The sequence below is a fragment of the Nycticebus coucang genome, chromosome 16, assembly GCF_027406575.1.
Source record: "Nycticebus coucang isolate mNycCou1 chromosome 16, mNycCou1.pri, whole genome shotgun sequence".
NCBI lineage: Eukaryota > Metazoa > Chordata > Mammalia > Primates > Lorisidae > Nycticebus > Nycticebus coucang.
This window is the reverse complement of record NC_069795.1, coordinates 73156894-73178467: the sequence shown is the minus strand read 5'-3', so window position 1 is coordinate 73178467 and position 21574 is coordinate 73156894. Positions and strand designations below refer to the sequence as shown.

Genomic DNA, 21574 nt, shown 5'->3' with positions numbered 1-21574 from the left:
TACTTTTTAACCTAACCTTTGACCCTGCAGTTCCCTCGTACTGCTGCATAATTCCTCTCCATCCCTTTTTACCAGATATGTAGCCTCTTTCTACTTCCTCACTCCCTTTGTACGTTAACCCAGCAGTTGGGCTTCTGTCTCCCTTGTATCATAGAAATCGCCTGCTGCTCTAAAATCACCAGCAGTTTCTGCTAAATTCCGGGGGCACAGTTAGAAGTGACCGGCTTGCTCAGGTACATGGGCACCTCTGAGGACTCCTTCCTTGAGAGCCTGCTCCTTAGGCTTCCACTGTACTGAGCCCTCCTGGCTTTTCTTACCCTCTTTGGTTCTTTTTTTTTTTTAATTTTATATATATATATTTTTTTATTTATTTTTTTTTTTGTAGAGACAGAGTTTCACTTTATCACCCTGGGTAGAGTGCTGTGGCATCACACAGCTCACAGCAACATCCAACTCCTGGGCCTAGGCGACTCTCCTGCCTCAGCCTCCCGAGTAACTGGGACTACAGGGGCCCGCCACAACGCCCGGCTAATTTTTTGTTGCAGTTCGGCTGGGGCTGGGTTTGAACCTGCCACCCTCGGTATATGGGGCCGGCGCCCTGCACACTGAGCCACAGGCGCCGCCCCCCTCTTTGGTTCTTTTCTTCTTTGGGTACTTCTCTTTATCTCCCTGGCTCTTTCATGGTGGGTGTTCCCAGGGTTCTGTCTTAGCTCTTCTGACTAAACACACCTGTGGGTGATCTCTTCCCTCCTCCTGGCAGGAGATACGCATGACACCCACTTCTCTAATTTCAGGCTGTACCTGTGCCCCAGTCTCTAACTCGTCCATTGAACTCCTCGACATTCACTCTGGGTGCATGTGGGACCTCCTCAGCAGGACCCAGCCTGCTGAACTTGGCCGCCTTCATACTCTCTTGGTCACGGTTCCACCAGCCATTCAGTCATCCATCCTAGACCCAAAGCTCATGGATGGCGCCTTCTCCCTTAGCCACTTCCCTGTAGCCAGGCAATCATCAAGTTTCATCAGTTCCATTTCCTAAACATTTCTCATATCATGTTTTTTATTTTTTTCATCTGTATTCAGGATCTCAGTGTGTTTCATCTGGATTCTCATGTGGGTCTTCCTGAACTTCTAGGCTTTTAATAATAATAATTAGAGCCACCATTTCTTGAACATTTCGTATGTTCCAATTCCAGCATTCATTATCTCATTTACTTCCTGCTTTACAAGACTCATGTCTTTGTTCTCACTACAAATAAATATGTGAGATAATGGATATGTTAGTTTGATTTACTTATTCCACCATCTGTACACATGTCAGAGCATCGCTTTACATACCATAAATATATGTTTTTTATTTGTCAATTAAAAAGAAGAGGAAGGGCGACACCTGTGGCTCAGTGGGCAAGGCGCCAGCTCCATATACCAAGGGTGGCAGGTTCAAACCCAGTGCCGGCCAAACTGCAACAAAAAAATAGCTGTGCATGGCGGCGCCTGTGGCTCAAAGGAGTAGGGCGCTAGCCCCATATGCCAGAGATGGTGGGTTCAAACCCAGCCCCGGCCAAAAACTGCAAAAAAAAATAGCCAGGCATTGTGGTGGGCACCTGTAGTCCTAGCTACTCAGGAGGCTGAGGCAAGAGAATCACCTAAGCCCAGGAGGGCTGTGAGCTGTGATGTTACAGCATCTACTGAGGGCAATAAAGTGAGACTCTGTCTCTAAAAAAAAAAAAAATTAAAAAATAGATAAAAAGAAGAGGAAGAGACCAGTTGCAGTGGCTCATGCCTATAATCCTAGCACTCTGGGAGACTGAAGTGGGTATATTGACTACTTGAGCTCAGGAGTTCAAGATCAACCTGAACAAGAGCAAAACCCTGGCTCTACTAAAAATAGAAAAAACTAGCCAGGTGTGATGGCAGACACCTGTATTCCGAGCTACTTGGGAGGCTGAGGCAGGAGAATCACTTGAACCCAGGAGTCTGAGGTTGCTGTGAGCTATGACACCATAGCACTCTACCTAGAGCAACAGAGTGAGACTCTGTCTCAAAAAAAAGAAAAAGAAGAAAGGTTTCATATCTTGCCAAGTTCGCACAGCTGATAAAGCAGGAGTTGAACCTGTGGTTGTGTGGTCCAAATCCATGCGTCACACCGCCCCTGAGGGCTTAGGTAACAAGTCATTCTGAGCATGTCACTGTGCTGCGTATAAACCTCCACTGGTTTAAATTTCTTCATGATCAGGACCCTACCCACCTCTCCCATCTTACTGTGTCCATTCCCTGCCTCCCCCTGTGCTTTAGCAACCCTGACCTTCTCGCAAGCATGCACTACGCTCCCACACCCTTCCTGCCTCTGTGCCTGGAGTGAGCAGCCCGGCCCCTTCTGCTGGCTGACTCTTTGCTGCTCTTCCTCCAGTAACTTCCCAACCACCCACGGGCTACTCACTTTTCTGTGATACCCTACACTTCACTCCGCTGTTGTACTCTCCATGTTGTGTGTGTGGTCTGTCACTGTACCCGTATCCCCACCAATGTCATTGAATACTTTGGGAGTGAGAACTGTTTCTTATTGATCTATCTTGGCACCTAAGAGTGACTACATAGCACCTAGTGGAAGCTTGGTGAGCACAGGATCATAATCTTAGCAAACTCTAGAGAAACTTCCAAAACTTGTTCAAAATGTTTTCAGTTCCTTATAAAAAGTAGTGATAATAATAAATATGGTATTTCTAGCATTAGCCTACAGGCGATGCTTTATTTTTTAACTTCTACAAGTTTTAAGTTTATTTTTGGATTTTCTTGTAGCATTCTGAACATTTTTACTTTAACAACTGAGTCCCTTAAAAACTTATTTTAGAGCCTTGAGATGTCTTTGGCTTATGTACTGTTGCTGGAAAGTATGGTCCACAGTCAGGTGTGGGTTCCTTACTAGCTGTGGGACTTCCAGGAAATAACTTCACTTTTGTGCACTTTGTACTTCTATTATTAAAAAAAGAGGGATAATAATACCAACCTTACAGGGTTGTTGTGAAAATTAAGTGGAACAGGGCATGAACAACATGCAGCTCAATGTGTGAAATGTGGCTGTGTTGACAATTGCTCCATAAATGGTAGCTGTTACCATTAACTAAAGCAACGTCATGTCGTAGGATGTTAAAAGCTTTATTCCTGTGGCTCAGTGAATAGGGCACTGGCCCCATATACCAAGGGCAGTGGGTTCAAACCCAACCCCGGCCAAACTGCAACAAAAAATAGCCAGGCATTGTGGCAGGTACCTGTAGTCCCAGCTACTCGGGAGGCTGAGGCAAGAGAATCACCTAAGCCTAAGAGCCGGAGGTTGCTGTGAGCTGTGACGCCACGGCACTCTACCAAGGGCGATGAAGTGAGACTCTGTTGCTAAAAAAAAAAAAAAAAAAGCTTTATTCTGCTTCTAATGTTCAATATTTAATCTGTATAGATGTAACTTACTCTTTTTATAAATTATAATTCCTTTGTATGTGAGCACACTGGGCATTTATTCTCAGTGTGGGTTGGAGTTGAGTTTTATTTATGGCTGTGACAATGTAACTTGCCAAAAATGGCCTCCGGAAACAATAAACTGTAATTCCACAGGAGGGGTTCATTTCTATGAGGATCTGTGTCCTCGTAAATGAGTTCCCATATCTTAGCTTTTTCAGAGTAGGTTGTTTCTTCCCCACTGATCATGCAGGGACAGGCGCTCTCAGATGCCCTCAACCGACCATGTGTAGGGATTTATATTTACTCCGTGTTTTGCCTTTTAGAAATAAGAATTTTTTAAAAAAATACACGAAGATCCGCCTTGAAATGTTTTTCACAAGACTACAAAGAAGAGTTACGGTTTCTTTTCTTCCTGGGTGTGGTGTGTGTTGAAGAAGTGTCACTTCTCTGCGTTGTCTTTAAGATTAAATAGGATAAGAAGCATGTGGGATGTGAGAAATTTGTAGCAACTCTGCAGTTGGTTCCTCGCCTGTGTGAGAGTGGAGATGAGAGGTAGAGGGAGTGGGGCTGAAGGTAGTCTTGGTAAGATGTGACATTGAGTTTTTTATGAAGCTTCACGTCAGAAGTCATACTGCCAATATAAATAACTTAGGGGGTTTTCTTTTGATTGAAAACAGATCGTAGCTCATTCATAGCCCAGAGGGTTTTATGTCTAATGTTGAGTATTCTCATTCTTATTTCATCCACAGAGAGAAAAGACCTTTCACTTAGATATCCTGGATTTGAGGTCTCAAATATTTGCTGTGCACTCCTCTCAAACATCAGCTACCTTCCATTAAATTTTCGTTAATTTCAAAATCACAATCACCTTAACGTTAATTGGTAGCATATGACTCCAAACTGATTTATTAGGTAACAGATGGCACCAAGGGAACTGGGGCAGCTGCTGGGTTGGTCCCTGTCTCCTTTTGTCAAAAATATTTTCTGGCTGGGTGTGGCATCTCACACCTATAATCCTAGCACTTTGGGAGGCCAAGGCTGGAGAATCACTTGAGGCCAGGAGTTTGAGACCAGCCTGGGCACTACTAGCAAGGCCATGGTCTCTACAGTCACTTGAGAGGCTGAGGCAGGAGGATCACTTGAGCCCAGGAGTTTGAAGTTGCTGTGAGCTATACTCAGGCCACTGCTCTAGCCGAGGGAAGGAGGAAGACTCTCTCTCTCTCTCACACACACACACACATTTCCATGCCACCAATTAAAGTTAACTAAACTCTCTCTCAAACTGCAACGCCCCTCCTATGGCAGCCCCCTTGTAGGGCATCAGCTTTTAATCAGTGATTTGCAGTGCAGTATTACAAAAGAACTGCTGTCATTTGTTTTTAAAACCAGACAGAACCCTCCAAATTTTATTGGAAAAGTGCTCTGGAAGGAGAACTTCCTACAGGGAAGGGGCTAATTCTTCTACGTTTTTCTCACCTGGAATTCTGCTTTCATTCCTGTACCCAGCTTTCAGGAGTATGGCTGGGCACCAAAAAAAAAAACCAAAAAAACAAGAAAATGCTGCTTTCTCTTGTTCCACTTTGCTTAGTTGAAATTTTTGAAAATGAACTTTACCAAATTATAAGAAAGGCAATAATTATCCAAAATACAAACAATATAAAAATTGTCATATTCCCAAAGAACAGATCTGTTCCCCTTGCCTCCCTTTTTGCTGCTGGGAGCCTGCACAACTGCACCTGGTGCCCACTGACTCTCTGTAAGCCTTGTTCTTAGAGGGCCTCCCTTGCCCCAAGTCCATTTTTCTGGTCCTCTCACAAATACAGATAAAAACATTTCTTAACCCGATTGAAACTTTGCCTTCTGCCCGGAAGCATGTTTAGTGGTAATGGCAGCAGAGGGAAGGAGGAAAGTGGGCATAGCCTTGCCCAGGAGGCTGGTCTGTCCCCCTGCCCATGGTTTCTAAGGTTCAGCCCTGGAGGGCTGCCTGGGTGCAATGAGAAAGTTTTGGAGGCTTGGGTGGCAGGTTGCCAAAACCAGTCTTCCCCCCTCCTTTGCAATTCTGCCTTCATCATTTACTCAAATACTGTAGTTTTCTAGCATCCTGACACCAAATAGCTCTATGTCAAGGCCATATTGACTTATATTCAAATTTTAATCTTTCCCAAATCAGTTAAGCCCTTCACACCAGCCCAGCTTAGCCTAGCTTAGCCTCCCTCTGCCTTGGCTCTGGTTCATACTCTTGCTCCCTGATCAAGTTTCCTTCCTCCCCTCCAGACAGGGAGAAAAGAGAAGGGCAATATAGTTTTAGCACCTGCATCTTCTGATATACAGAGCCTCAGCTCTCCTTCTCTCAGTAAACCTTGTGTTTTCACACCTCCATAATTTTGTACACACCATTGCTTTTGCCTAGAACACCAGCTCTGTTAGTTGTCCTCTGCACTGTGTGTGTATACTGACATGAAGAGGAGGAGGAGAGAAAACAAAGCATGCCCAAAGTGCTCGAGCAGGAGTGGTGGAAGACTTGGCCAGGGCTCACGTACACTGCCTGACACCAGCATGCTGTCAGTGAGCAGTCCCCGAGTACTGGACAGAACGTATCCCTGAGGGTTTTTGTGCCCAGGTGCTGTTCAGAAGGGGAAGCTAGGAGAGCCCAGATTGGGGGATTTTACCCTCTGCTGTCCTTGCAGGAACAAAAAGGGGTTTGTTTCAAATGGAAATCTATTACTTATCTTCTCCGTAAGATTCTATTAAATACTTGCTCTCCAGTCCATCAGAAACCAACCCAAGGCAAGCCTTATCGGAAATGTTACTCAATACGTGACAAATTGGGCTGCTTCTCTCTGGGCCTACTTTTCACTTCTGAGAAAAAACTAGGGGTGTGGACTAGATGCCCAATGCTCTTCAGCATTCCTTATGACCAGATGTTCTGAAATTCTAACTACCATGTCACTTCAGAGATGAATGTCAATGTTCTGAGAAGTGGTGTACTACGTAAAAGGAGACTATGCTAGATGTTTAGACATGCCCAGGTGTGAGTGTTAGGCAGCTCATTCCAAGTGCAGTTTTACTACCTTTTTTCTCTCGGTACGTTTTGAAATTGACATCAGAAAGCAGGACTGAGGGGTGGCGCCTGTGGCTCAGTCGGTAAGGCGCCGGCCCCATATACCGAGGGTGGCGGGTTCAAACCCGGCCCCGGCCAAACTGCAACCAAAAAATAGCCGGGCGTTGTGGCGGGTGTCTGTAGTCCCAGCTACTCGGGAGGCTGAGGCAAGAGAATCGCTTAAGCCCAGGAGTTGGAGGTTGCTGTGAGCTGTGTGATGCTACGGCACTCTATCAAGGGCCGTAAAGTGAGACTCTGTCTCTATAAAAAAAAAAAAAAGAAAGAAAGAAAGCAGGACTGAGAAGGGGAGACACAGGCACACGCATGGACACAGATTTTCTGACATACATTCACTGTGGCCATCACTAGATGGCACCCTTGGATTAGTGGGGGAATTTTCTCTTAGCAGTTATGGGACTTCTGGAAGACTTAAAATAAAAATACGCAGCAGTGAGTCAACAGCTAAAACGGAGGGCTGAGCATATTAACTGGAGAAGAGGAAGTGGATGTTTTCCTGTCACTGTCTGATGACTTGATCATTAATATGTATTTGAGGGAATGAAACACTGGAACTTTGGGGGAGGCTGAGGCAAGAGAATTGCTTAAGCCCAAGAGTTTGAGATTGCTGTGAGCTGTAATGCCGCAGCACTCTACCAAGGGCAGCAGAGAGAGAGTCTGTTTAAAAAAAAAAAAAAAAGAGAGAGGGGTGGCATCTGTGGCTCAAAGGAGTGGGGCGCCAGCCCCATATGCCAGAGTGGTGGGTTCAAACCCAGCCCTGGCCAGAAAACGCAAAAAAAAAAAAAAAAGAGAGAGAGAATCACTTAGCCCAGGAGTTTGAGGTTGCTGGGAGCTGTGATGCCATAGCACTCTACCAAGGGCAACAAAGTGAGACTCTGTCTCAAAACTCTGGAACTTCGTACATTGCCCTGAAGGAGATTATGTTACAAATATTTCTTAATTATTAGGTAAAAGTTATCTTTAAAATTAAAAATTAGCTAAATTAACTCAATTAGTTAAGTGAACAAGGATGCTTGCCGTATTTTGGAATTTCTCTGGTGAGATGGTTTGTGATGGTCTGAAGTCAGTAAAGCTTCCACTTACATTCTTAGCTTCAAAAGCAAGGTTGGTCCTGTGAAGTTGGAAATACCAACTAGTGACTGAATTGTGTAAATTCTCTTGAACTAAAAAATAAAAGTTTGAGTCATCTTTTAGCTAAGAAATGATTTGGTTTATGACTCTGTGGCAAGAGGTGAGTGGTTAAATAATATATTAATAAAGGGAGCAAGAAACCTCAAGAAGGTTTGGATGACAGTGTGTCTTCTTTATAGTTCTGTACAGCTTTCCTGGGAGAGAATTTTTCTCTTCTTCATTTATAGTGAAAATCTTTCCATTAATTTTGTCTTTTTTAGTTATTTTAGAATTGTTTTAGGTTCACAGCAAAATTGCAGAGAAGATACAAAGGTACCACCTGCATATGCCCCCTGCCCTCATGGCCACACAGCCTTCCCCTTATCAGCAGCCCCCCACCAGAAGGGTGCGTTGGTCAGAGTTGGTGAAGCTACACTGACACTTCGTTATTACCCCAAATCCCTAGTTTACATTAGGGTTCTCTCTTGGTATTGTACCATTCTTGGGGCTGGACAAATGTACAATAGCATGTACCTGTCTTTATCCTATCACAGAGTATTTTCACTGTCCTAAAAATCCTCTGTGCTGCACCTATTCAGCCCCTCCCACCAGCGCCTGGTAACCAGTGATCTTTTTACTGTCTGCACAGATTTGCCTTTTCCAGAATGTCATGGAATATGTAGCTTTTTAGATCGGCCCCTTTCACTTAGTAATATGCATTTAAGTTTCTTCCATGTCTTTTCATGACTCTATAGCTCAGTACTTTTCAGTGCTGAGTAATATTCCATTGTCTGGATGTATACAATTTATCCATTCACTTGCCCAAGGACATCTTTGTTGCTTCCAAGTTTGAACAATCATGCATAAAGCTGCTGTGAACATTTGTGTGACAGTTTTTGTGTGGGCATTAAGTTTTCAGCTCCTTTGGATAAATACCCGGGAGCACAATTCCCAGATTACGTGCTTATAGAATGGATTTGTAAGAAACTTCCAGTCTTCCAAAGTAGCTGCACCATTTTGCCTTCCCACCAACAATGAATCAGAGCCCTTGTTTCACATACTCACCAACATTTGGTGTTATCAGTGTTCCAGATTTTGGCCATTCTAACACACATGTGGTGGTCTCTCAACAAATAGATTGTTTTCTATTTTCATTTTCCTGATGACACATGATGTAGAGCATTTTATCACATTCTCTTTTTTTTTTTTTTTTGAGACAGTCTTACTATGTCGCCCTCATTAGGGTGCAGTAGTGTCACAGCTCACAGCAACCTCAAACTCTTGGGCTGAAGTGATTCTCTTGCTTCAGCCTCCCAAGTAGCTGGGACTACAGGCACCTGCCACAATGCCAGTCTGTTTTTTGTTGCAGTTGTCATTGTTGGTTAGCTGGCCCAGGCTGGGTTCAGGGCCAGGTTCAAATCTGCCAACTTCGGTGTATGTGGCTGGCGCCATAACAACTCTGTTACGGGCATGGAGCCTTTTCACATGTTTATTTGCCATCTATATCCTCTATGATGAGGTGTCTTAGGATTATTGGCCATTTTCTAATCAAGCTGTTTGTTTTCTTATTGTTGAATTTTAAGAGTCTTTGTATATTTAAGATAACAGTTCTTTATCGGGTATGTATTTTGCAAATATTTCCTCCCAGTTTGAGGCTTTGTTTTTTGGTTCTCCTGAATGTGTTTTTTTGCAGAGCAGAGATTTTTAATTTTAATGCAGTCTAGCTTGCCAGACTTTTGGACATTAGCTGTTCTAATAGGTGTGTAGTGGTATCTGTTGTTTTAATTTTCATTTCTCTAATGACAAATAATGCAGCTCATCTTTTCATACGCTTATTTTTCATTTGCATATCTTACTTGGTAAGGTGTCTGTTTAGATCTTATGCTGATTTTTAATTGAGTTTTCTTACTGAGATTTAGGAATTCTTTCTATATTTTGAATACAAATCCTTTATCAGATATATGTTTAGTAAGTGTTTTATTTCAGTCTGTGGCTTATATTTTCATTCCCTTAATAGTATCTTTCATAAAGTACAAGGTTTTTTTTGTGGTTGTTTTTTGAGACAGAGTCTCACTTTATCGCCCTCAGTAGAGTGCCATGGGTCACAGCTCACAGCAACCTCCAGCTCCTGGGGCCTAGGTGATTCTCTTTCCTCAGCCTCCCGAGCAGCCAGGACCACAGGTGTGTACCATAACGCCCAGCTATTTTTATTGTTGTTGTTGTTGTTGTTGCAGTTTGGCCAGGGCCAGGTTCGAACCTGCCACCCTTGGTATATGGGGCCAGCGCCCTACCCACTGAGCCACAGGAGCCACCCACAAGTTTTTTATTTTAATAAAGTACAACTTAACCAGATTTTTCTTCCATGGATTGTACTTTGGCTGTAGTATTTGAAAACTTATTACCTACATGATGACAGCTGTGTGGAGGAAAAAAAACCCTCATTACCAGGAATATCCTAATTACCCTGATTTGATCTTTACGCAGATGAATGTATCAAAATAAGTGTACCTCTAAAATATGTATACCTACTATATATCAATAAAATTTCTTAAAATTTAAAAAGAAAAACTCATCATCAACTCAGGGTCATGTAGATTTTCTTTTAGAGGTTTTATAGTTTTGCATTTTACAGATAGGTCTGTGATCCATTTTAATTTTTGCAAAAGATGTCAGGTTTTTGTCTATAGTTTTCTTGTTTTTTTCTTTTTTTTTTTACATATGGGCATTCCTTTGTTCCAGCACCATTTGTTGAAAAGTCTGTTCTTCCTCTGTTAAATTGCCTTTGTGCCTTTGTCAAAGATGGTTTGATTCTAGATCTATTTCTGGGCTGTCAAAGATCAGTTGTATGGATCTATTTCTGGACTCTATAGATCTGTGTTTCTGTTATTTTGCCAACACTGGGACACTGTCTTGATTATGAGTCTTGCAGTCTGTTAGAATAAGTCCTCCAACTTTGTTCTTTTTAGTATTGTGTGGGTCTTTTGCCTTTTCATATAAACTTTAGGATCAGTTTGTCAACACTTACAAAATAGCCTTCTGAATTTTGATTGTGATTGTGTTGAAGCTGTAGATCAAGTTGGGAATAAGTGATATCTTAACAATATTGAGTCTTTTGATCCACAGGCATGCAGTATCTCTCCATATAGTTAGGTTTTTGATTCCTTTCATTATTGTTTTGTAGATTTTCACATACAAATCCTATACTTGTTTTGTTAGATTTACACCTGTTTTTATTTGGTGTTATTAAAAATGGCATTTTTTTTTTTTGCTTTCAAATTACTGTTCATTCCTGATATATAGGAAAGCAATTGACATTAATATATTGACTTTGCTATACTTATTAGTTGTTGGCTATTTTTTTTTGTAGATTCTTTGGGATTTTTTGTATAGACATACATATATTGTTATTTATCCCTGTGCCAACCCTCATCTTATTTTTAAGTCCACATTTAATATATTTTCTTTTTTTTTTTTTTTTTTTTCAGTTTTTGGCCGGGGCTGGGTTTGAACCCGCCACCTCCAGCATATGGGGCTGGTGCACTAACCCCTTTGAACCACAGATACCGCCCCAACACATTTAATATATTTTCATTGGCAATCCCTTTGCCCAAGTTTCTCATCACCCTTTATTTTATTTATTTATTTCGAGACAGAGTCTTAAGCTGTCACCCTGGGTAGAGTGCCGTGGTAGCATAGCCCACAGCAACCTCCAACTCGGGCTCAAGAGATCCTCTTGCCTCATTTTTTCTATTTTTGGTACAGAAGGCATCTCACTTTTGCTCAGGCTGGTCTTGAACTCATAAGCTCAAGTAATCCACCTGCCTCAGGCTTCCAGAGTGCTAGGGTTACAGGCGTGAGCCACTGCGCCTGGCCCTCATTGCCTTATCCTAGTGGCATTGGGAACTATGAAAGATTGGAGATTTTATCCTGTTTGCAAGTTAATAAGTTAGCTTGTTTTATGGATCCTGGCAGAAAACATAAGACTCTTGGAGCAGAGACAGAGGACTTTAGTACTATGGCAAAATCTTGAGAGCTCCTTGTTCATTTCCATAAGTTCCCATGTCCCCTAGTTTCCACGGGAACAACACAGGTGGGTCTGGATGAACATCTCTGCATGCAGTGTTTTGTGTTACAGGGGAGGAATGCAGATCTTGGGCAATCTCCTGCTTTTATAGTGAATGGTAACTCTTTGCCAACAGATGCTACTTTATCCATCAAGGTTGCTCCCTGAAAACACAAACCTAAGTGCCCCAGATAAAGAGCAGTCAGGGGCTTGCCTTTTTTTATTTTTTTTTTTATACTGTAGAATTATCTTTTTATTTTGGGTAAAAACCCACAGTCATTTTGGGGAGCTGTAATTAAGATTTAACAGCATTATAATTCTAACGAATAACTTAAATATCCTTGTGAGATAAATATAATATTTTATGGGTATTTTGGAACCCCAGTATTAAGACTACAAATCACACTAGCCTACATCTACCACCAATGACTCATACTGTTTCTTTCTAATGAATTGACCATTACATTTCCAAAGTTCTGAAATGACCAACAGACCATAGAAAGATAATTCTTTAGGCTCCTGCTTGAAACCAACAGCTTCAGCAAACTGCTGGCCTTGATTCAGGGCCAGGGGGCTTGCCTTTTTGGCATACTTTGCAGAATAAGGTGCCCTCCAAAGGGTAGATTCCCAAGAAGGGCTTGTGAACACAGGGTTCTCTTCTGAGTTCAGACATTCTGAAGACTTTTTGAAGGGCTGACTTGCTAGATATAATATGCGTAGTCGAGTCTTCACTTGAATTTCTTAAAAATGCTGCTCCTTTATTGCTTTGCTTTATGTTTGTTTTGGGATGTCTGATGCCAACCTAATAATCTTGCCCTTTTGAGACATTTTACCTTTTTATCTGAAGACTCTGAGAATCTTATATATTAAATATATATAAAGTCTAATAGTTTTACTAGCATATGCCTCAGAGCTGACCATTACAGGACAATTTTCCCAGGGACCTAGGAGGCCCTTTGGTATGTAGATTTGGGTCTTTTATTTCTGGAAAGTGTTACTGGATTATAGTTTTAAATCCTAGTTCTGTTTCATGATTCTGTTTTTCTTTTTAGAGACTCCAAATACGTGGGTGTTGGCTTTTTTGCTGCTTCTCTTTCAGCTGCTTTCTCCCTGAACCCTTTTACTTCTTTATCTCATTTTCGTTCTCTTGGCTGTTTTGCTTTCATTGTTCAATGCCCTTTATAAAATTTTCCTTTTACTCTGTTCTTCTTCAGGCATCTTGAAATTTAGTCTTCATTTCAGATATAATTTTGTCTTTTTCTTACTTTTTTTTTTTTACTGAGTTCAATTTTTGTTTCTACTTCTGCCTGCTTTTTGACTACTTCTACTCTCCGTTTTTAAAATGATTTAGTAATAATATATGTTTTCCTATCCCAAATGCCTGTTTGAAGGTATTTCATTCAGTTTGGAGTATTGCATTCAAGTTTCCTTTGTGATTGTTTTTTGGAGAGCATTTTGTTAGTGAAGTGTTTTGTTCTTTTTCTGCTTTCTTCTGAAAGTTTTATACAGTTGTAAATTGCTTTCATCTGTTCATTTTGGGGACAAGGTCGGAAGTTTGGGTTGGTTACAAGATCCCTGATTTGAAAACATTCTTACTGTAAAGGTGGTGAAGTATAGTCTCCTTAGGGGATGGCTTTGCTTGAAGAGGTCCGTGGGGAAGGAATTCTGTACCCTTGATTTTTAGCTCTCCATTGTGTGGCAGGCGTTGGCCTCTCGCCTCCTTCCTTATCCAGTCACTAGAGGGCACTGCTTCCTTCTTTTTTCCACCCAGTTCTTCCTTAGATGAGGTACCTTTTTCAGATTGTTACAGAGTCCCACGGATTAAGTCCCTTCCCTGTAGTCAGTGCTCCAACTGATAAGGTGTTTTTCTATGTTTCTATATTTGGGGAGACAGTGTCTTTCTGGGGTAAGTTTAGCTCAGATTTCGGCCCCCTGTTCTCTCTTCCATGCCATTTTATTCAAGGCTCCTGACTTTCCGCAAAGGTTTGGAGTGGGAGCTTAAGAGATAGCTGTGCTGGAATTTGGTGGTGGTTTGGGGTTTTTTGTTTTGTTTTGCTTACAAGCATATTGAGCCTGTAAGCAAAAGTCTATGTCCTTTAGTTGTGCTGAGGATCTGGGTTTTACATGGTTTTGTTTGTTATTGTTATTTATATAGATTGTTGTAGGATTTTTAATATTCCGTTACAGAGCTATATTACAGTTTTTAACCCGTGCTCTATTTGTTGAATATGTAGGTGGTTTTCAAGTGTACAAAGTATAGCTATACCTGTAGCTTAATCTTTGCACATCTGTGATTAGCTTCTATGGGTAAATTTCTAGAAGCAGGTCAAAAGTAATATCAGTTTATGGCATTACTAACGTGTACCTCCCAGTTGCCCTCCAGAAAGCCTGCAAGTATTTGCTGAGTTTCTGCTGAGTGGCAGGCACTGCACCAGTGTGCAGAAGTTAGCAGGCCAGGCCTGCTCTCGAGCCTGGGAGATAGATGTGGAGCATGGAAAGACAGTGTGACAAATGCATTGCTCAAATGTTAGGTTCAAAGAGGTACAGGAGCCCAGAAGGGGAGGTCACAGTGCTTTGTGGAACCCTTTTCCTTTATAAACACTCCCCTCTGTCTTTCGTGGAAGCTTCCTCAGCTTTCTTGCCTTAGTGGAAGCCCGACTCTCCCTGAGGACAGTGTTGCCCCTCTAGGTGAGACATTCACCCTTCCCACCAGTCCCTCTCTTAGGTCTCATCCTATGCCATAGGCCACCTATACCTGTCCTGAGATCCTTTCATGGATTTTCTTTCTCCGGGGTCCCTCCAGTGTAGGTGCTCCCTGGGTCCCTCCACCATTGATGCTCCCTGGGTCCCTCCAGTGTTCGTACTCCCTGGGTCCCTCCAGTGTGGGTGTTCCCTGAGTCCTTCCAGCGTAGGTACTCCCTGGGTCCCTCCAGCGTAGGTACTCCCTGAGTCCCTCCAGCGTGGGTGCTCCCTGGGTCCCTCCAGCGTGGGTGCTCCCTGAGTCCCTCCAGCACGGGTGCTCCCTGGGTCCCTCCAGCGCGGGTGCTCCCTGGGTCCCTCCAGCGCGGGTGCTTCCTGGGTCCCTCCAGCGTGGATGCTCCCTGGGTCTCTCTAGTGTGGTGCTCCCTGAGCTTAGTCCCTTAACCTTCTTTCCCCACCTCGCCCCCATATACAGGCTCCCTGTGTGACTCACCACACCCTCTCATGGCTTCAGTGGATCCCATGTACTCATTTCAGAGCCACTTCCTTCTCCTCAGTTTCCATCCCAGCGGCCCACCTGGACATGAACGTCTCCACCTGGTTACTCTATAGACATCATAGAGTCAACCTGTACACAAGTTAACTTGTCATCTTATCCCAGACCTGCTCTTTTTCTTCTATTTCTGATCTGTTAATGGCATTGCCTAATTCCCAGTCAGAAACCTAGGGGTCACCCATTTTCCCTCTGCTGCTCTTGCTACCGCTTTTCCTTTTGAGGAACATTATTTCTCTGCCTCTCTATGTTTTTATCCTTTTTTAAAAAATTTCATTTACTGGGCGGTGGCGGTGGCTGTGGTTCAGTGAGTAGATCACCAGCCCCATATGCCGAGGGTGGCGGGTTCAAACCCGGCCCTGGCCAAACTGCAACAATAAATAGCCGGGCGTCGTGGCGGGCGCCTGTAGTCCCAGCTGCTCGGGAGGCTGAGGCAAGAGAATCGCGTAAGCCCAAGAGCTGGAGGTTGCTGTGAGCCGTGTGACGCCACGGCACTCTACCGAGGCAGCAAAGTAAAACTCTGTCTCTAAAAACAAAAAATTCCATTTACTTTCATGTCCCCCTTGAACATCTCTCTTACCTTTAAAAGGTAAGCGCCCCTTTCTTCCTGTTTGCCCTTTCTTTCTCCCTTGTATTTTTCTTGTCCCTTCATTGTTGCTCCTTTTCTCCATTTCTCTTTTTCCACCTGCTTCCCCAGTGGTTCCCTCTGCATTTGCTGTCTCTGACTGCCAGGGTCCCGGGTCCCCACTGCCTGGGTGCTTGGTCTTGGTCATGCTCCTGTCCGTTTTCCTTTAGGGAATTTAAGTTGAGGTGAGACAGCTTGAGACCAGCCATTTCTAGAGCCTGTAGCATTTCTAAAGCCTGGTAGAGGTCACTGGAGGATAAGGTGGGCAATGTACCAAGTACATCCGGATTAAAAACCAACTCACTGTTTTCTCTCTTTCCTTTTTACATCAAGAAGTCGGACAGTATTTGTCTTCTGAGCATATATGGGTTCCCAAATGATAACTCTGGGGCACCTTGCAGACCAAAGCCAGTTGTAACTTTGGAGCAGAAAAGAGCTCCAGCTAAGCCTCAGGCCACTGAATGGTCAGTGAGGAGCAGCTGATTGTGGTGTTTTTTGATGGTGGCTCCTTTTCACAGACTCCTTGAGATAGTTCATCGTTAGCATTTATCACAGTTGTAGCCGTGAGGAGCATGACTAATAATTGCAGGAGGCAGTTGAGTTCATAAAAGAGTGTTTTGAACTCCTAAGTTGTTCTTTTAATGACAGCTGCTCAGAAAGGAATCAAGGGGCTATAAATAATGTCAGATTAGCACCTTGAATAGACTGTCAGGAATCAAATAGCTTGTTCTTACAGATTTTTGGAGGTAGAATATATTGTTTCCTCATTGACATACAAGAAAAAAAGCAAAGGGTATGTGACAATTTAAGGCAAGAATATTCTTTCAACCTTTATATATACTCCTTGCTTAGTTTTTGATAAAGTAAGTAGGATAGAACTTCAGAAATTAGTTTAATCTATTATTCTCTTCAAGGGAGAATGTGTTATCCCACTCTTATGTAATGACCAAAATGATACTGCTTCCACTAAATGAATGGACACACAAAATCACTAAGTAATTACATACTTTACAGCTTACTTAAATATTATTTGATAGTGAAAATATGGTTCTGATCAGAGGTTCTGTAGACATCTTTTTCGGGTAGTAGTAGTAATCTACTGACACATTAAAAATTACCCTACAACTGAGTTGCTTCAAACAAAATGTTCACTGCCTCACAGTTTCTGTGGGTCAGGGATTCAGGAGCAGCTTAGGTGGTAATTCTGACTCAGTCTCTCATGCACCCGCAGTCAGAATGTTGGCTACGGCCACAGCATCTGCAGACTGGACTGCAGCTGGAGGGGGGCTGCTGGCAGGAGGTCCTGGTGCCTCATCTCTTGGGCCTCCTTGTAGGGCTGTTGTAACGTCCTTCATGACATGGCAGCTGGCTCCCCGCAAAGGAGTGATCCAACAGAGAGAGCGAGGAGGAAGCCACAGGGCCTGTTGTGATCTGGTCTCTACGTCACACCCCTCTTTCCTGCTTTTTTTTCTATTTGTTAGAAGCAAGTTACTAAGTCTGCACCACATCGAAGTGGAGGAGACTTAGGTTCTACTCCTTGAAGGGAGGAGTATCAAAAAATTTGTGGGCGTATTTCACCACTACAGGACTTGTTTTCCTGATTCTTCCTCCCTGGGTTGAAGATAGCATAGCTTAGTAGGTAAGAGCATAGTTCATGGATGGTCGGGATTTGATGCTGGATCTACCCCATACTCGTTATGTGATTTATTATGTGACTGACTGACCTTCTCTGGACCTCCCTTCCCTTGATGAATACAATGAGGAAAACAGCACCTACCCCATAGGAGTGCTGAAATAAATTAGTCAATGTAAGTGAAAGATACAGAACTAGGTGCTGTTAATAAACGTTTGGTTTTAGCAACAGTATAGCTCAGATAGTTTCTCCCTTTCTTTCTATATAATGCAAAGTAATGCTTGTTCTTATAAATAGCACCTAAAACAGTTTCTGGTCATCCTTGAAAATCCTTTAAGAAAACATGAATACATGGTAAGAGCCCAGGGAGCCTGTGACTCTCAGGGAAGATCCCACCCATGGTACAGTGGCACATGGGGGCTTCTGCTGCACAATGACCTAGGAAGCAGCTCTGTTTCTACCCTGAAACTCTAACCTGGAAAGGGCTTCCTCCTAAACTTACAGGAGCCTGCTCTGGGACCTGGCATCTATATTCAGTATTAAGATTCATTCCGATATTCTCTCCATAAATATTTATCAGACTTCTTTGGAGTTCAAAGTAATTTTTCAGAGTACTTTATCTACTGTGAAAAATCAAGTGAAATACATATTATATTTCCTAGCTCTTTGGAGTTTATCCATACAACGTTTTCATCTTGGAACTGGGGCTAATTTGCTTAGAGTGTAGTGCTTAATGGGAGGAAAATTTTTCCTTAAAATAATCTGTGTGGGGGAAGGGATTAATCACAATTCCAGTACTTTTGAAGGAAAATGATGTATTAAAGGGCAACTATTTATAATAGTTAAATACTTTCATTAAATATTCCGTTTATATCTGGTAGATCTTGACACATTCTTGGCTCCAGAAAGATGTTTTTAAAAGATGCTCATGCATACCACATGTCAAAATTGCAAAAGAAAACAGATTTTTAAAATTTTTAGATATAAAATAATGAGTGATTTTTTTTCTTTTAGATATGAACTCTATTTTATAGATGATTCATAAAATTGTTCACCAGAAGAAATTAGTACAACCCAATTTCTACTGTCTTTTGTTATTGATGTCACTAGTTTTCATGGCTGGAAAATACAATGGCTTTTTAAGAAAGTATTACCTAGTCCTTCACAGTTATGGTTTGACCTCTTTAGTCCACCCAGATTCCCTTTTAGATTTTTTGTTCATTTTTTTCAACTACAGAAAGGTAGTAAGGGCTCGGTGCCTGTAGCACAGTGGTTACGGCGCCAGCCACCTAGGAGGCTGGCAGGTTCGAAACTGGCCTGGGCCCCTAAACAACAATGACAACTGCAACAAAAAATAGCCAGGCTTTGTGGAGGGTGCCTGTAGTCCCGGCTACCTGGGAGGCTGAGGCAAGAGAATTGCTTAAGCCCAAGAGTCTGAGGTTGCTGTGAGCTGAGATGCCACAGTGCTCTACCAAGGGCGACATAGGGAAACTCTGTCTCAAAAGAAAAAAGAAGGAAAGAAAGATAGTAAGATTGTGTTTAGCTCTGCATGCCAGAATTCTGACTACTATGGCTTCTAATCCAGTGTTTTTCAACCTTTTTTATCTCACGGCATACTTTAACCTATAGTTAAACCTCCGTGGCACACTTAAATTATGTTGATCAAAAAAAAAAGAATACCAAAAAATATACTTACTTTGAACTTCTTTCAAAAATAATTTAATGATCTTTAAAAATTATCACAGCACACCAGTTGAAAATCACTGCTCTCATCAAATAGGGGTTTATTGTCCTGTGTAACAAGAAGTCTGTCTTTCTGCTGTGCCGCTGTTAGTGCGTGACTTCTGTTTTTGTGGTTGTAATCCCATAGTTATAAGATGTCTCTGAAAACGTTTGACATTTATAAATCCTTATTGATTCTGATTTATCTTTTAACACAAAAGCTTTTGGTCTGAGTTTAGGATTTCCTATTCCTCCCTGAGGTTATTTATTTATTTGGAGAACACAATTGGAATATTATCAGAATAATAGCAGATGATTGATACGGAAATGTGTAGTTTTTTTACAATGACCATTTAAGTTCTGTGTGGGTTGAGTCTTTTTGTACCTGAACATTCATTTGCCTATCATTTCCAAGCTACAGATACATTCCACCTCTCTAGTTAAATTTAGCTGAGGAATTGTTAGGCTCAGGTTATAATTGCTCTTTCTCTTCTCTTCACTTTCCCAGCCCCTGCAGTACTTTGACAAGCTTCACTCCTCCTGCAGGCAGTGTTTTCAGTTTTGTGTCTTTTATGTGCTCTTTCCATGTTCTGCTGGCCTCCTACTGGGTGAACGCCACCGCCGCCGCCACCCCCGTATTAGTACTGGGGCGGGAGGCAGAGCTGGGCAAAGTCATGTGTACTTTTAATATCTACTGTGTGAGCGGCCCTCAGCAGGCAGGCCCTTTCTTTTATCCCTCCTGGATCTTTTGCCTGCGGTCAGAGTCAAGTTACCTGCAAAGTGTTCCTGGTGCCTTGATAGGGGCTCAGGGTTCAAAAAACTCAGCTTTCCTTCAAGCAAGGATGACAGACTGAGTGAAAATACTATGTTTCTCACTTATTTGCCACTTTAACAATATTTATTGGACAAATAACATTGTAAATAAAACAATGGAATTCATTTTAGAAAAAATGAGAAAAATGTCCCCAAATTCTGTAATTCTAGCCAACAGTTTTTTTTTTTCTGTTTTCTTCCAGACCTGGTCTCTACATAGGCAGTGTCTGCATTGTTATAATTAGAGTCGCTATCTTTGAATTCTAAGGGTTTTTTCTTTAATATTAATCATTTTGGAGGTGGGCCATGGTGGTTCACATCTGTAATCCCAGTGATTTGGGAGGCTGAGGCAGGAGGATCACCTGAAGTTTCAGGTTACAGTGAGCTCTGATGAAACCACCATGCTCTAGCCTGAACAACAGAGCAAAACCTTCTCAAAAAAAAAAATCATTTTGTGTGACAGAGTCTCATTATGTCACCCTCAGTACAGTGCTGCGACATCACAGCTCACAGCAACGTTAAACTCTTGGGCTTAAGGGATTCTCTTGCCTCAGCCTCCCAAGTAGCTGGGATGACAGGCGCCTGCCACAAAGCCCGGCTACATTTTTCCATTTTTTAATGTAGCCTTAATAGGGATACTTAAATGAGTTTTTTTTTTTTTTTTTTTTTTTGTAGAGACAGAGTCTCACTTTATGGCCCTCGGTAGAGTGCCATGGCCTCACACAGCTCACAGCAACCTCCAACTCCTGGGCTCAAGCGATTCTCTTGCCTCAGCCTCCCGAGCAGCTAGGACTACAGGCACCCGCCACAACGCCCGGCCATTTTTTGGTTGCAGTTTGGCTGGGGCCGGGTTTGAACCCGCCACCCTCGGTATATGGAGCCGGCGCCCCACCCACTGAGCCACAGGCGCCGCCCTATGAGTTTGTTTTTTCAGTGGGTAATTTGGACTCCCTTTCCCACCCCAGTCTCCCAGAGGAAGACCTTTTCCCCAGAGGAAACCACTTTCCTTCTTCTCTTGTGACATAACAATATTCCTTTTTTTTTCTTTTAACTTTGATTATTTCTCTTGATTTGCTAGTTTTCAGAGAAATTTGTTGGTTTTCCAAAGTCTTCTAAAAAAGACCAGTGAAAGTTTTGGGGGTTTCTTTTTCTGTTTTACTGTTCTTTAAGAAGGTTCTAAGGTTTAGTCGTAAATCAGGCAACAACACCTCTCATCAATCTGACATCTCTGTCACCATGTCAGACTGGCTTCAGCTAGCAATACTTCATGTTAAATCCACAAGAGGAAAACTGTTTCAATTTTGAGGGGAAAAAAATTGCAGTTCTAAGAACAATTAATACATTATTAATCTGTAATTTAAAACAAAATGAGGGAATTTCGTGTTGCTTTATACACCCCTCTCCTCATGTAGAACCAGGAAAGTAATATTCCTGACCCAGGCAGGTGCTGATACTGATGGACACCACACCCACCCCTGCCCCCCAACAGCAAAAATCAGAGCATGTCAAAGGGACAAAGAAGGCTTTTGTTTTTTGTTTTATCTTCATGAACTCATGGATATTAACATAGTGGTGTGATTCGGTTCACTGAAACTGTTCTTTTGGATGCTCAGATTAGCCCATCTTTGCTAGCTCATCTTCTGAGTCCTTTTTTTTAAGACAGAGTCTCATTTTGTCACCCTCATGGCAACCTCAAACTCTTGGGCTCAAGTGATTCTCTTGCCTCAGCCTCCCGAGTAGTTGGGACTATAGGTGCCCGCTATAATGCCTGGGCTATTTTAGAG

The 21574-nt window shown here is 42.4% G+C and overlaps 1 protein-coding gene and 1 non-coding gene across 2 annotated transcripts in view; one reads left to right on the top strand and one right to left on the bottom strand.

Moving 5' to 3' along the window:
* HACD2 (3-hydroxyacyl-CoA dehydratase 2) overlaps window positions 1-21574 on the top strand; it is a 99746-nt gene that overhangs the window by 29420 nt on the left and 48752 nt on the right. The gene's annotated exons all lie outside the window — the stretch shown is intronic.
* LOC128568284 (small nucleolar RNA SNORA2/SNORA34 family) lies at window positions 12178-12314 on the bottom strand. Its single transcript, XR_008375096.1, has one exon. It is a non-coding gene; the product is annotated as a small nucleolar RNA SNORA2/SNORA34 family (small nucleolar RNA).